The sequence below is a fragment of the Dipodomys merriami genome, unplaced genomic scaffold (assembly GCF_024711535.1).
Source record: "Dipodomys merriami isolate MVZ:Mamm:240054 unplaced genomic scaffold, mDipMer1.0.p SCAF_898, whole genome shotgun sequence".
Lineage (NCBI taxonomy): Eukaryota > Metazoa > Chordata > Mammalia > Rodentia > Heteromyidae > Dipodomys > Dipodomys merriami.
The window spans coordinates 345,625-359,603 of NW_027206510.1; the positions used below are offsets into that span (position 1 = coordinate 345,625).

Genomic DNA, 13,979 nt, shown 5'->3' on the forward strand with positions numbered 1-13,979 from the left:
TTTCTGAAGTATGAGAAGAGAAGGAAGACAGAAATGTGAAAGGTGTCATCTCTGTAGAATTTCTGTAGTTGTCACTTCATGTTATCTTTCTTCCTTAAGGCTTGCTTTATTAAAACCCTCTGGGGACTGGGAAGGTGGCTAGTGGTAGAGCGCTTGCCTTGCATGCCTGAGGCCCTGGGTTCGATTGCTCAGCACCACATAAGTAAAAAGAAAAAAGCCAGAAGTGGTGCTGTGGTAGAGTGCTAGCCTTGAGCTGAAGAGCTGAGGGACAGCACCCAGACCCAGAATTCAGGCCCCACGACTAGACCCAAAAAATAATATAAACTGAATAACAACAACAACAGTAATAATAACAGGAATAACAATAGTAATAACAATAGCAACAACCACAGTAGTAATAATAGTAACAATAACAGCAATGACAGTAACAATAACAACAGTAACAATAACAATAATAACAACAATAGCAATAATAGCAACAATAACAACAACAGTAATAATAGCAATAACAGTAATAATAACAGCAGTAATAATAGTGTTAATAATAGCAACAACAACAATAATAGTCACAACAAGAGTAATAATAATAACAATAACAACCATAAAAGTAATAACAGTAGTAATAAGAGTAACAATAACAACAACAATAACAGTAATAATAGCAAGAACAATAGAAATAATAGCAACAACAACAATAACAGTAATAGCAATAGTAATAATAACAGTAATAACAATAGTAATAACAACAGTAATAATAACAATAGTAAAACAATAACAGTAATACTAGTACTAATATAGTAATAACAATAGTAACAACCACAGGCATAATAATAGTAACAATAACCGTAACAACAGTAACAATAACAGTAATAACAACAGTAATAACAATAGTGACAACAGTGATAGTAACAATAAAAACAGTAATAATAATACTAACAAGAGCAATAACAATAGTAACACCAGTAACAATAACAACAACAATAATAACAGTAAAAACAACAGTAAAAACAATACTAATGATAACAGTAACAACTGTAATAACAATAGATTTAATAATAGTAATAACAATAGCAACTACCCCAGTAGTAATAACAGTAACAATAACAACAATAACAATAATAGTAATAGTAATAACAACAGTAACAATAACAGTAATAATAACAGTAACAATAACAGTAATAATAATAGTAATAACAACAGTAAAAACAATAGTAATGACAACAGTAATAATAACAGTAACAATAGTAATAACAATAGTATCAATAATAGTAATAACAACAGTAACAACAATAGTAATAATCGTAACAATAACAGTAACAATAACGGTAACAACAGTAATAATAACAGTAATAATAGAAATAATAGTAATAACAACAGAAATAACAACAGTAATAACAACAGCAATAATAATAGTAACTAATAGTAATAACAGTAATAACAACAGTAACAATAGTAACAACAAGAGTAATAATAACAGTAATAACAATAATACTAATAATAGTAACAATAGCAACAATAGTAATAATAGAACTAACAGTGATAATAACAGTAATAACAACAGCATTAATAATAGTATTAATAATTGCAACAACAACAATAACAGTAACAACAACAATAGTAATAATAGAATTAATGGTAATAACAACACTAATAATAGTATTAATAATAGTAATAACAATAGTAATAACAGTAACAATAGGAACAGTAACAGTAGTAACAGTAGTAACAGTAGTAACAGTTCACAGTAGTAACAGTAGTAATAACAACAATCATAATAGAAATAAGAGTAATAATAATAGCAATAACAGTAATAACAATAATAGCAACAGTAACAATAACAATAGTGATAATAGAAATAATAGTAATAACAACAGTAATAATAGTAAATAAAAATAGTATTAACAACAATAACAGAAATAATAGCAAGAACAATAGGAATAATAGTAACAATAACAACAAGAATAGTAATAATAGAAATAACAGTAATAACAAAAGTAATAACAATAGCAATAATAATAGTAAGAACAATAGTGACAACAACAATAGTAACAATAACAGTAACAACAACAACAACAACAGTAATAACAGTAATAAAAACAACAACAATAACAGTAATAGTAACAAGAACAACAATAGCAATAATAGAAATAACAGTAATATCAATAGCAATGTTAAGAGTAATAATAGCAATAACAATAGCAACGACCACAGTAGTAATAATAGTAACAATAATATCAATAATATCAATAATATCAATCATACAAATAATAGTACTAACAACAGTAATAACAATAGTAATAATACTACTAATAGTGGTAACAATAACAACTATAACAATAATAACAGTGATAACAATAATAATCTTAACAACAATAACAGTAACAATAACAATAGTGACAACAGTAATAGCAAAAAGAACAATGGTAATAATGAAATAACAGTAATAACAACAGTAATGATAATACTAATAACAATAGTAATAATAATAGTAACAATAGTATCAAAAACAACAATAGCAATACTAATAACAGCAATAACTATAGCAATGCCAATAACAATAATAGAAGTAATAATAGTAATAATAACAGTAATAACAGTACCAAGAGTAATAATAGTAAAACTGAGAGTAATAATAACAATAATGGCAATAATCGTAACAACAATGTAGACATAGGAGTAGGAACTATGTTCATAACCAAAACAATAGGAGTAATAACAATAGTAACAACAATAACAGTAAGAGTAATAAAAATAGTAACAATAGTAACAATAATAATAATAGTAATAATAGTAAAAACAATAGCAACGACAATAACAGTAACAGTAATAACAATATTAATAACAATAGTAACAACAGCAATAACAGTAACAACAACAACAATAGTAATAATACCAATAAGCATCATAGGAGAAATAGGAAGAGGAATAGGAAGTCAGGTGCCTGGTATCCAAGGAAACCACCAGGAAACCAGAAGTGGCACCATCTTGGTATCTCTATGGCTCCCAGGGGCCCAAGGCCCCACCCCAGGGACAGGAAACTCCATGAGGAAACTCTGAGCTCCACCAGCAAACCGGAAGTGGGGCCATCTTGGTCTCTGGGGCTCAGGGTCACTCAGGGGTCCAGAGAACCCAGGGTGCTGAATTCAAGAACCAAGAGAGCCTGCCCCCCTTCCCTACCCCCACCCCAATAACAAACAAGAGTGGATGGATGGATGGATGGATTGGGTTGATGGATGGGTTGATGGAGGGATGGATGGATGGGTGGATGGATGGATGGATGGATGGATGGGTGGATGGATGGATGGATGCATGCATGGATGGATGGGTGGATGGATGCATGGATGGATGGGTGGATGGATGCATGGATGGATGGGTGGATGGGTGGATGGATGGATGGATGGGTAGATGGATGGGTGGATGGATGGATGAATGGATGGATGGGTGGATGGATGAGTGGATGGATCGGTGGCTGGCTGGGGAGATGGATGGATGGATGGATGGATGGATGGATGGATGGATGGATGGATGGATGGATGGATGGATGGATGGTGGATGGATGGGTGGATGGGTGGATGGGTGGGTGGGTGGGTGGATGGACGGGTGGATGGGTAGATGGATGGATGGATGGAAGGATGGATGGGTGGGTGGATGGATGGATGGATGGATTGACAGACAGATGGATGGATGGATGGGTAGATGGATGCATGGATGGATGGGTGGATGGATGGATGGATGGATGGGTGCATGGGTGGATGGATGGGTGGATGGATGGATGGATGGGTGGGTGGATGCATGCATTGATGGATGGGTGGATGGATGGATGGGTGGATGGAAGGATGGATGGGAGGGTGGATGGATGGATGGATGGGTGGACAGATGGATGGATGGATGGGTGTATGGATGCATGCATTGGTGGATGGATGCATGGATGGATGGGTGGATGGGTGGGTGGATGGATGGATGGATGGGTGGATGGATGGGTGGGTGGATGCATGGATGGATGGGTGGATGGGTGGGTGGATGGATGAATGGATGCGTGGGCGAATGGAAGGATGGATGGATGGATGGATGGATGGATGGATGGACGGATGGATGGATTGGTGGATGGATGGGTGGGTGGATGGATGGATGGATTGATGCGTGGGCAGATGTAAGGATGGATGGATGGATGGATGGATGGATGGATTGGTGGATGGATGGATGTGTAGATAGAAGGGTGCATGGATGGGTGGATGGATGGATGGATAGATGGATGGATGGATGCATGCATGGATGGATGGATGGGTGGATGGAAGGATGGATGGGTGGGTGGATGGATGGATGGGTGGATGGATGCATGCATGGATGGATGAGTGGATGGATGCATGGATGGGTGGATGGATGGCTGGTTAGACGGATGGGTGGATGGGTGGATGGATGTGTGGATGGATGCATGGATGGATGGGTAGATGGATGGGTGGATGGATGTGTGGATGGATGGGTGGTTGGGTGGATGGATGGGTGGATGGATGGATGGGTGGGTGGATGGGTGGATGGATGGATGGATGGGTGGGTGGATGGATGGGCGCATGGATGGATGGATGGAATGGTATTATTTTTGTTGTTACTGTTATTGTTCTTGTTACTATTGTTATTACTATTATGGTTATTGCTGTTGTTGGAATTGTAATTGTTAATACTTATTGTTATTGTTCTTATTGTTTGTTGTTAATGTTATTGTTATTATGACTATTATTACTGTGATTGCTGTTATTACTGCTATTATTATTATTGCTGTTATTGCTCTTACTTTTATGATTACTGTTATGGTTATTATTATTGTTACTATTGTTACTGTCATGGTGATTGATGTTGTCTTTGTTCTTATCACTATTGTTTTGCTGTTATTGTGATTCTTGCTGTAATTGTTATTATTGTTACTGTTATTGTTATTATTGCTATTGTTACAGTTATTGTTACTGTTATCATTATCGATGTTATTGAACTTATTATTGTTATTGTTATAGTTATTGTTATTATGGCTACTATTACTCTGGTTATTGCTATTATTGCTTCTATTGTTATTGTTACTCTTATTAATGTCATTGTTATTGTTATTTGGTTGTTATAATGGCTATTATTGTTATTGTTATTGCTATGATTGCTGTGATTGTTGTTGCTCCCATTGTTACTGTTCTTGTTATGGATGATGTGTGATTGTTATTCTTACAGTTATGATCGCTGTTATTGTTACTCATACTATGATTGTTGTTATTATTGCTATTGTTATTCATGTCATTGTTGTTGTTAATACTGTTATTGCTCTTATTCTCACCTTGACCCAGTTGATTCCCAGCCTTCAGCCCCACCCTGGCCTTGAAGAGCAAGAGACTAAGCTATTCTCAGCACAGCCTGATATTTTTAGACCCAAGGCTGATCACCCACCATCTGCAGCACCAGAGGACACAAAACCAAATGGAACAAATCCCACAGGCAGAGGGGGAGAGGAGGGGCCTGGGCAGGATATAACAGCCATCCATCCACCCACCCATCCATCACCCATCCACCCACCCATCCATCCATCCACCCATCCACCCACCCATCCATCCACCCATCCACCCACCCATCCACCCATCCATCCACCCATCCATCCAATCATCCACCCATCCATCCAATCATCCACCCATCCATCCACCCACCCATCCATCCATCCATCCATCCACCCATCCATCCACCCATCCATCAACTCATTAATCCACCCATCCACCCATCCATCACCCATCCATCCATTCACCCATGCATCCATCCACCCATCCACCCACCCCTCCATCCATCCATTCATCCATCCATCCATCAACCCATCCACCCATCCATCAATCCATCCACCCATCTACCCATCACCCACCCATCGGTCCCCCATCCACCGTCCACCCATCCACCCATCCATCCACCCATCCATCCATCCACCCACCCATCCACCCATCCATGTATCCATCCGTCCACCCATCCACCGGTCCACCCATCCACCCATCCATCCACCCATCCATCCATCAACCCACCCATCCACCCATCCATCTATCCATCCGTCCACCCATCCACCAGTCCACCCATCCACCCATCCATCCACCCATCCATCCATCCACCCACCCATCCACCCATCCATCCATCCATCCACCCATCCATCCATCCACCCATCCATCCACCCATCCACCCATCCATCCCCATCCATCCACCCATGCATTTACCCATCCATCCATCCATCCATCCACTCGTGACTCAGTGAGGCACTTCCTGTGTTCATTCCCTTTATTTCCAGAGGTCAGGGAGGCCCTGGGATGGGTCAGGTCTTGGCCTTGTGTCCAGTGTCCTTCTGTCTGTCTGTCTGTCCGTCCGCAGGTCAGTTGAAGGCGGGCAGGCTGAAGAGCTCGGGTTGTATGTCACCCAAGGAGGGCAGCAGCAGGGTGGCCCCGGCCGTTGAGTTCGGGGTCGAGCTGGACGCTGGGCACCATGACCACCTGCATCCCCTCTGCCTGGGCGACCGCCATGCCGTGGGGCGTGTCCTCCAGCACCAGGCACTGCAGGGTCAGAGGGCGAGAGAGACACGCGGAGTGAGAGGTCGGCCGGGGGGTGGGCCGGGTGCCCAGTGTTGGAGGGAAGGAAGGAAGGAAAGAAGGAAGGAGGGAAGGAGGGAAGGAAGGAAGGAGGGAAGGAAGGAAGGATGAAAAGGAAGGATGGAGGGAAGGAACAAGAAGGAAGGAGGGAAGGAAGGAAGGAAGGAGGGAAGGAAAGAAGGATGGAGGGAAAGAAGGAAGGAGGGAGGGAAGGAGGGAAAGAAGGAGGGAAGGAGGGAAAGAAGGAGGGAAGGAGGGAGGGAAGGAAGGAGGGAAGGAAGGAGGGAGGGAAAGAAGGAGGGAGGGAAGGAAGGAAGGAGTGAAGGAAGGAAGGAAGGAGGGAAGGAAGGAGGGAAGGAAGGAGGGAAGGTGACCGTCGAGCCACGGCGTGCCTACTGGCATGTTCTGTGTGTGATTTCGAGGCCTCCCCCACCCAGGGCCTGGTGTGGGCCAGGTGAGCACTGTGCCAAGGAGTCTCCCTCCCTGTTCCCCTGGGGCTGTCTGTCCATCCGTCTCTCCATCCGTCCATCCGTCTGTGTGATTGTGTGTCTGTCCGTGTCTCTCTGTCTGTCTCTGTGTGTCTGTCTGTCCCTATATCTGTCTGTCTGTGTCTCTGTGGTCGGTCTGTCTGGTCTGTTCTGTGTATCTGTCTGTCTGGACTCTTATGTCTGTCTGTCTGTCTCTGTATGTGTGTCTGTCTGTGTCTGGCCAAGTGTCTCTGTGTCTGTCTATCTGTGTGTGTCTGTCTCTGTATCCGTCTGTCTGTCTATATGCCTATTTGTGTGTCTCTGTAGTCTGTCTGTCTGTGTGTCTGTCTGTGTATGTATGTCTATCTCTCTGTCTGTCTATCGGTGTGTGTCTGTCTGTCCGTGTCTCTGTGCTCTGTCTGTCTGTCTGTCTGCCTGGTCTGTGTATCTGTGCGTCTGTCTGTGTCTATCTGTCTGTCTGTGTGTCTATCAGTGTGTCTGTCTGTGTCTCTGTGGTCTGTCTGGTAGGTCTGTGAATCTGTGTGTCTGTCCCGTCTCTTGTGTCTGTCTGTCTGTCTATCTGTCTGGTCTCTGTGTCTGTGTGTCTGTGTGTCTATCTCTCTGTCAGTGTGTCTGTCTGTCTATTGGAGTGTGACTGTCTGTCCGTGTCTCTGTGGTCTGTCTGTCTGTCTGTCTATGAGTCTGTCTCTGTGTCTGTGTCTCTATCTGGTTTGTCTGCCTGTCGGTCTGTGTGTCTATCTGCCTGTCTGTCTGTCTGCATGTCTGTCTGGTTTGTCCATGTGTCTATCTGTGTCTCTGTGTCCGTCTCTGCATCTATCTGTGTGTTTCTGTGTCTGGCTGTCTGTCTGTCTGGTCTGTGTATCTGTGTATCCGTCCATGTCTGTGTGTGGTGTGTGTCTCTCTGTGTGTGGTCCATGCAGTGGACCCGAGGCCCGAGGCCTCGGTTTACCTGGTTGACGGGGGGGGGGGGGATGAGGAGAGAACCTGCGGGTGCAGGCCAGGAAGATGTCCGGAGAACCTGTGGGCGCAGGCCAGGAAGATGTCCGGGGCGGGCTTGCTGGCCTTGACCTCGGGGTCATCACCCAGCACCACGTGGTGAAAGGCACCGAACAGCTCCCGGTGTGCGCTGGTCTTCGCCTGGTAGGACTCAGTCCCTGAGCTGGTGGCCAGGGCAAAGAGGATGCTGTGCTTCTGTATGTGGAGGATCAACTTCTCTGCACCTGGAGATAGAGAGACAGGAGGAGAAGAACTTAGGTCTTTGGTGGCCTAGGGGGGAAATCCACAAATCCATCCATCCACCCATCCATCCATCCATCTACCCATCCACCCATCCATCCACCCATCCATCTATCTATCCATCCATCCATCCACCCACCCATCCATCCACCCATCCATCTATCTATCCATCCATTCATCCATCCATCCATCCATCCACCCATCCATCCACCCATCCATCAATCCATCAATCCATCAATCAATCCATCTACCCAGCCAGCCACCCATCCATCCACTCATCCATCCAGCTACCCATCCATCCATCCATCCATCCATCCATCTACTCATCCATCCACCCACCCACCCATCATCCATCCATCTATCCAGCAAGCCACCCATCCATCCATTCATCCATCCACCCATCCATCCATTCATCCATTCATCCATCCACCCACCCATCCACTCATCTATCCATCCATCCATCCATCCATCCATCCATCCATTGACCCATCCATCAACCCATCCATCCACCCATCCACCCACCCATCCATCCATCAATTCATCCATCCACCCATCCATCCACCATCCATCCATCCATCCATCCACCCATCCATCCATCCACCCACCCATCCATCCATCCATCCATTCATCCACCCATCCATCCATCCATCCATCCATCATCATCATCATCATCATCATCATCATCATCATCATCATCATCATCATCATCATCATCATGGTGACCCTGGAAGGATGTGAACTCCGGGCATCATCATCATCATCATCATGGTGACCCAGGGCATTTCCCAGGGCGACCGGCCACATGCACGCACACGCACGCACACACGTGTATGAGCAGATGACATCTTGTCCCGAGCACTGGGCAGCGAGTCCTAGATAGGGTGGTGGAGACGGCACCGCGTTCTAGAAGGTTCTGAATCCAACGGTCATGGCAGATGGACCGGTGAAGTCTAGGATGTACACACAGACAGACAGACAGACAGACAGACAGACACACACACACACATACACACACACACACACACACACACACACACACACACACACACACACACACACACACACAACGGCCCGGGGAAAGGAGATGGTTCTAGAAAGTTTGTCCCTTTTCAGAGTTCTTCACCCAGACAGACAGACTGACAGATGGATAGATGGATGGATAGACAGATGGGTGGATGGATGGACAGACAGACAGAGAGATGGATGGACAGATGGGCGGAAGGATGGACAGACAGACAGACTGATACATGGATAGACGGATAGACAGATGGGTGGATGGATGGACAGACAGACAGACTGATAGCTAGCTAGATGGATGGATTGATGGACAGACAGACAGACTGATACCTAGATAGATGGATGGATGGATGGACAGACAGACTGAAAGATGGATAGATAAGACGGATAGACAGATGGGTGGATGGATGGACAGACAGACAGACTGATAGATGGGTAGATGGATGGATGGACAGACTGACGGATAGATGGATAGACAGATGGGCAGATGGATGGACAGACAGATAGATGGATAGACAGGCAGACTGACAGATGGATAGATGGATAGACAAATGGGTGGATGGATGGACAGACAGACAGATGGATAGATGGATAATAGATGGATAGATGGATGGATGGACAGACAGACAGATTGACAGATGGACAGATGGATGGATAGACAGATGGACAGAAGGATGGACAGACAGCCTGGTAGGTGGATAGACAGACAGACGGATGGATAGATGATAGATAGATACACAGATAAGATACATGAATAGATGGATAGATGGATGGATGGTTGGACAGACAGAGAGATGTATAGATAGACACACAGACAGACAGATAGGTGGATAGATATAGTAGATAGATAGACAGATAGACATGTGGATAGACAGATGGATGGATGGATCCATGAATGGACAGACAGACAGAGAGTAAGTAGATAGACAGACACCTGGATAGACAGAGGGATGGATGCATAGATGGACAGACAGACAGATAGACGGATGGGTGGATGGGTGGATAGATGGGTGGATAGAAGGGTGGATGGATGGATGGGGGATGGGTGGGTGGATGGGTGGATGGATGGGTGGGTGGATGGATGTTGATTGAATATGGATGGGATTAACATTTACACACTTGAGTGACTTGGACCCAAGTCCTGATACAATATGGGTGGGATTAACGTTTGCACACTTCAGTGAGTTGGACCCAAGTCCTCATCTGGATGGAGGACAGACGGAAGGGATTAACATTTGCACAATTGAGTGACGGACCCAACTCATCTCCATGGAGGAAGGAGGGAAGGGATTAACATTTGCACACTTGAATGAGTTGGACCCAAGTCCTGCTGTTGATGGAATATGGAAGGGATTAACATTTGCACAGTTGAGTGACTTGGACCCAAGTGTTCATCTCAATGGAGGATGGATGGATGGGTGGATGGATGGATGGATGGGTGGGTGGATGGATGAGTGGATGGATGGGAGGGTGGATGGATGGATGGATGGGTGGATGGATGGATGGGTGGATAGATGGGTGGATGGGTGGATGGATGGATGGATGGATAGATGGGTGGATGGGTGGATGGATGGATGGGTGGATAGATGGATGGGTGGATGGATGGATAGGTGGACGGATGGGTGGATGGATGGATGGGTGGATCAGAGGGTGGATGGGTGGATGGATGGATGGATGGATGGATGGGTGAATAGATGGGTGGATGGATAGGTGGATGGGTGGGTGGATGGATGGGTGGATGGATGTTGATTAAATATGAGTGGGATTAACATTTTCACACTTGAGTGACTTGGAACCAAGTCCTGACCTCAATGGAGTAGGTCAAGCTCTGTCTCTGTCTCTGTCTGTCTGTCTGTGTCTTCTTCTGTCTGTGTCTGTCTTTGTCTCCTCTGTCAGTCTGTCTGTTGGTCTGCGTGTCTCTACCTGTCCATGTCTGTGTCTGTCTGTCTTTGTCTCTCTGTCTCTGTCTGTCTCCTCTGTCAGTCTGTCTGTGTCTCGTTCTCTCTTTCTTTGTCTGTCTGTCTGTGTCTGTCAGTCTACTTCTGTCTCTGTCTTTCTGTCTGTCTGTCTCGTCTGTGTCTGCCTGTTGGTCTGCCTGTCCATGTCTGTCTCACTGTCTGTCTGTCTCTGTCTCATTCTGTCTTTGTCTGTCTCGGTCTGTCTGTCTGTCATCAGTCTACTTCTGACTTCTGTGTCTGTCTGTCTCTTTGTCTCTCTGTTTCTGTCTCCTGTGTTTGTCTGGGTCTCGTTCTGTCTTTCTTTGTCTGCCTGTGTCAGTATCTGTCTGTCTGTGTGTCTGTCTGTCTGTGTCTCTCTGTTATTCTCTGTCTTTCGTGTCTGTCTGTCATTCTCTGTGTCTGTCTGTCTTTCTCTGTGTCTGTGTCTGTCTCTGCCTATGTCTGTCTGTCCATCTGTCTGTGTCTCTCTCTGTGTCCATCTGTGTGTCTGTCTCTGTCTGTCTTTGTCCCAGTGTCTGTCTGTCTTGCTCTATGTCTGTCCGTCTCTGTCTGTCGGCCTGTGTCTGTCTCTCTCTGTCATTCCCTGTCTGGCTCTGCCTCTGTCTGTCTGTCTCTCTGTCTGTCATTCTGTGTCTGTCTGTCTATGCCTGCCCATGTCTCTGTCTTCTCTGTGTCTGTCTGTGTCCATCTATCTGTCTGTGTCTCTCTGTGTCCATCTGTGTGTCTGTCTCTGTCCCAGTGTCTGTCTGACTCTGTTTCACTGTCCCTGTGTCTGTCAGTCTGTCTCTGGGAACCGCGCATGCTTGTTGCAGGGCAGCGCAGCCCAATCCCGCGCATGCGCAGATCCGTACCTCGCAGAGCCCGGGGAGCACACGCATGCGTGTTCCTGCTCGGCGGGGGGGGGGGGGGGGAGGGACGGGGCGTGCTGGCTCATGCATGCGCGGTACAGCGCGGAGGACCTCCCCCCCCCAGGTGGCACGCATGCGCAGTACCAACCAGACCAACCGAGGGAATCCCACGCATGCACGCACCACACGCTCGGCCCGGACGGTGCCGGACGACTCAACCAGTGCGCATGCGCAATGCGGACGGAACCTCGATCCTCCGGAGTCCCCTAGGCACCTCCCGGCGGACTCACGCTGTGCGCATGCGCAACTCGACCCTCCAGGGTCCGCTCTGCGCCTCCCTGCCGATTCAACCTGTGCGCATGCGCCGTGGGTCCACACGCGGGAGGGCAGTGGGAACAAGCAGCCAAGGGACGCGCATGCGCAGCGGCGCTCCGCCGGGAGCGCTAGGCCCCTCCCTGCTGACGAACCCTGTGCGCATGCGCATTGGCGCAGGCTGGCTCAGCCCCTCCCAGCTGCCTAACCCTGTGGGTAAGCGCAATGGCGCTCCGCCAGGCCGGCTCAGCCTGTCCCCGCTGAAGAACACTCTGCGCATGCGCAATGGCTCTCCGCTGGGAGCGTTCGGCCCCTTCCCCGCTAACCCTATGTGCATGCGCAGTGACGCTCCGCCGAGAGCGCGAGCATGTGCGCCCGCGTCTTGGCGCCGGCTGATGACATCGATGCGACGGCGCCGGCGGCCGCGCCCGGAAATGCAGCCGTGGCGGGGCCGCGGAGCGTCGCCGCCGCCGCCACCATGGCCACCACTATGCCGTCCGGATCCGGAAGCGGAAGCGGAAGCGCGCAGGAACCCCGAGGACACCGACCCGGGCGGCCCCCGGGTCACCGTCGGTGCGTGGAGGCCTCCAGGACGAGGCGCCTTTAAGAGGCGGGGACGCTGGAGGGCGTGGCTTTCTGATGGGCGTGGCGTCGCGGTGGGCGTGGCCTGCAGGGCGTGGAGCTGACAGGAGAGTCAGTGGGGGGCGTGGCCTGGAACAGAGGCCATTGGGCCGCTGGGGTTTGGGGGCGTGGCCTGGAAAGACGCCATTGGGCGGCTGGACGTAATGCCATTGGTCGGCTGGGCTGGGGGGCGTGGCTTGGAAGTAAGGCCATTGGGCCGCTGGGCCTAGGGGGCATGGCCTGGCAGGAACTAGGCTATTGAGGGTCCTGGCTTTGGGGGTATGGCTTGGAAGTAAGGCCATTGGGCAGCTGGTCCTGGAGGGGCGTGGCCTGGCAACAGTGATGCTATTGTGTAGTCTGGCTTTGAGGGCGTGGCCTGGGTGTGCTGCCATTGGATGGCTGGCCTGGGGGCGTGGCCTGGCAGGAACCAGGCCGTTGGGTGCCCTGGCTTTGGGGACTTAGCACCCACCACCTCCCCATGGTGACTCAGGGACTGAGCACCCAGCACCTCTCCATGGTGACCCAGGGCAGGGACTGAGCACCCAGCACCTCCCCATGGTGACCCAAAGTGGGGACTCAGCACCCAGCACCTCACCATAGTGACTCAGGATGGGGACTGAGCACCCAGCACCTCCCTAAGGTGCGCCAGATCCAGCAGTAAGCACCCAGCACCTCCCCATGGTGACCCAGAATGGGGACTGAGCACCCAGCACCTCCCCATGGTGACCCAGGATGGGCAATAAGCCCCCACTACCTGCCCATGGTGACCCAGGACCAAGACTAAGCACCCAGCACCTCCCCATGGTGACCTAGGGCCAGGACTAAGCACCCAGCACCTCCCCATGGTAACCCAGGATGGGGAATAAGCACCCAGCAACTCCCCATGGTGACCCAGGGCCAGGTCTAAGC

General features: G+C 47.8%; 1 long non-coding RNA gene across 2 annotated transcripts; it reads right to left on the minus strand.

Moving 5' to 3' along the window:
- Window positions 1-6,268: 6,268 nt before the first annotated feature.
- Window positions 6,269-12,535, minus strand: LOC138820537 (uncharacterized). Of its 2 annotated transcripts, none has more exons than XR_011369907.1 (3): window positions 12,428-12,535; window positions 8,063-8,298; window positions 6,269-6,554 (listed from the first exon to the last, which is right to left on the minus strand). It is a non-coding gene; the product is annotated as an uncharacterized lncRNA (long non-coding RNA). The 2 variants fall into 2 exon arrangements; XR_011369906.1 differs by having other exon boundaries at window positions 12,321-12,535.
- Window positions 12,536-13,979: the final 1,444 nt, after the last annotated feature.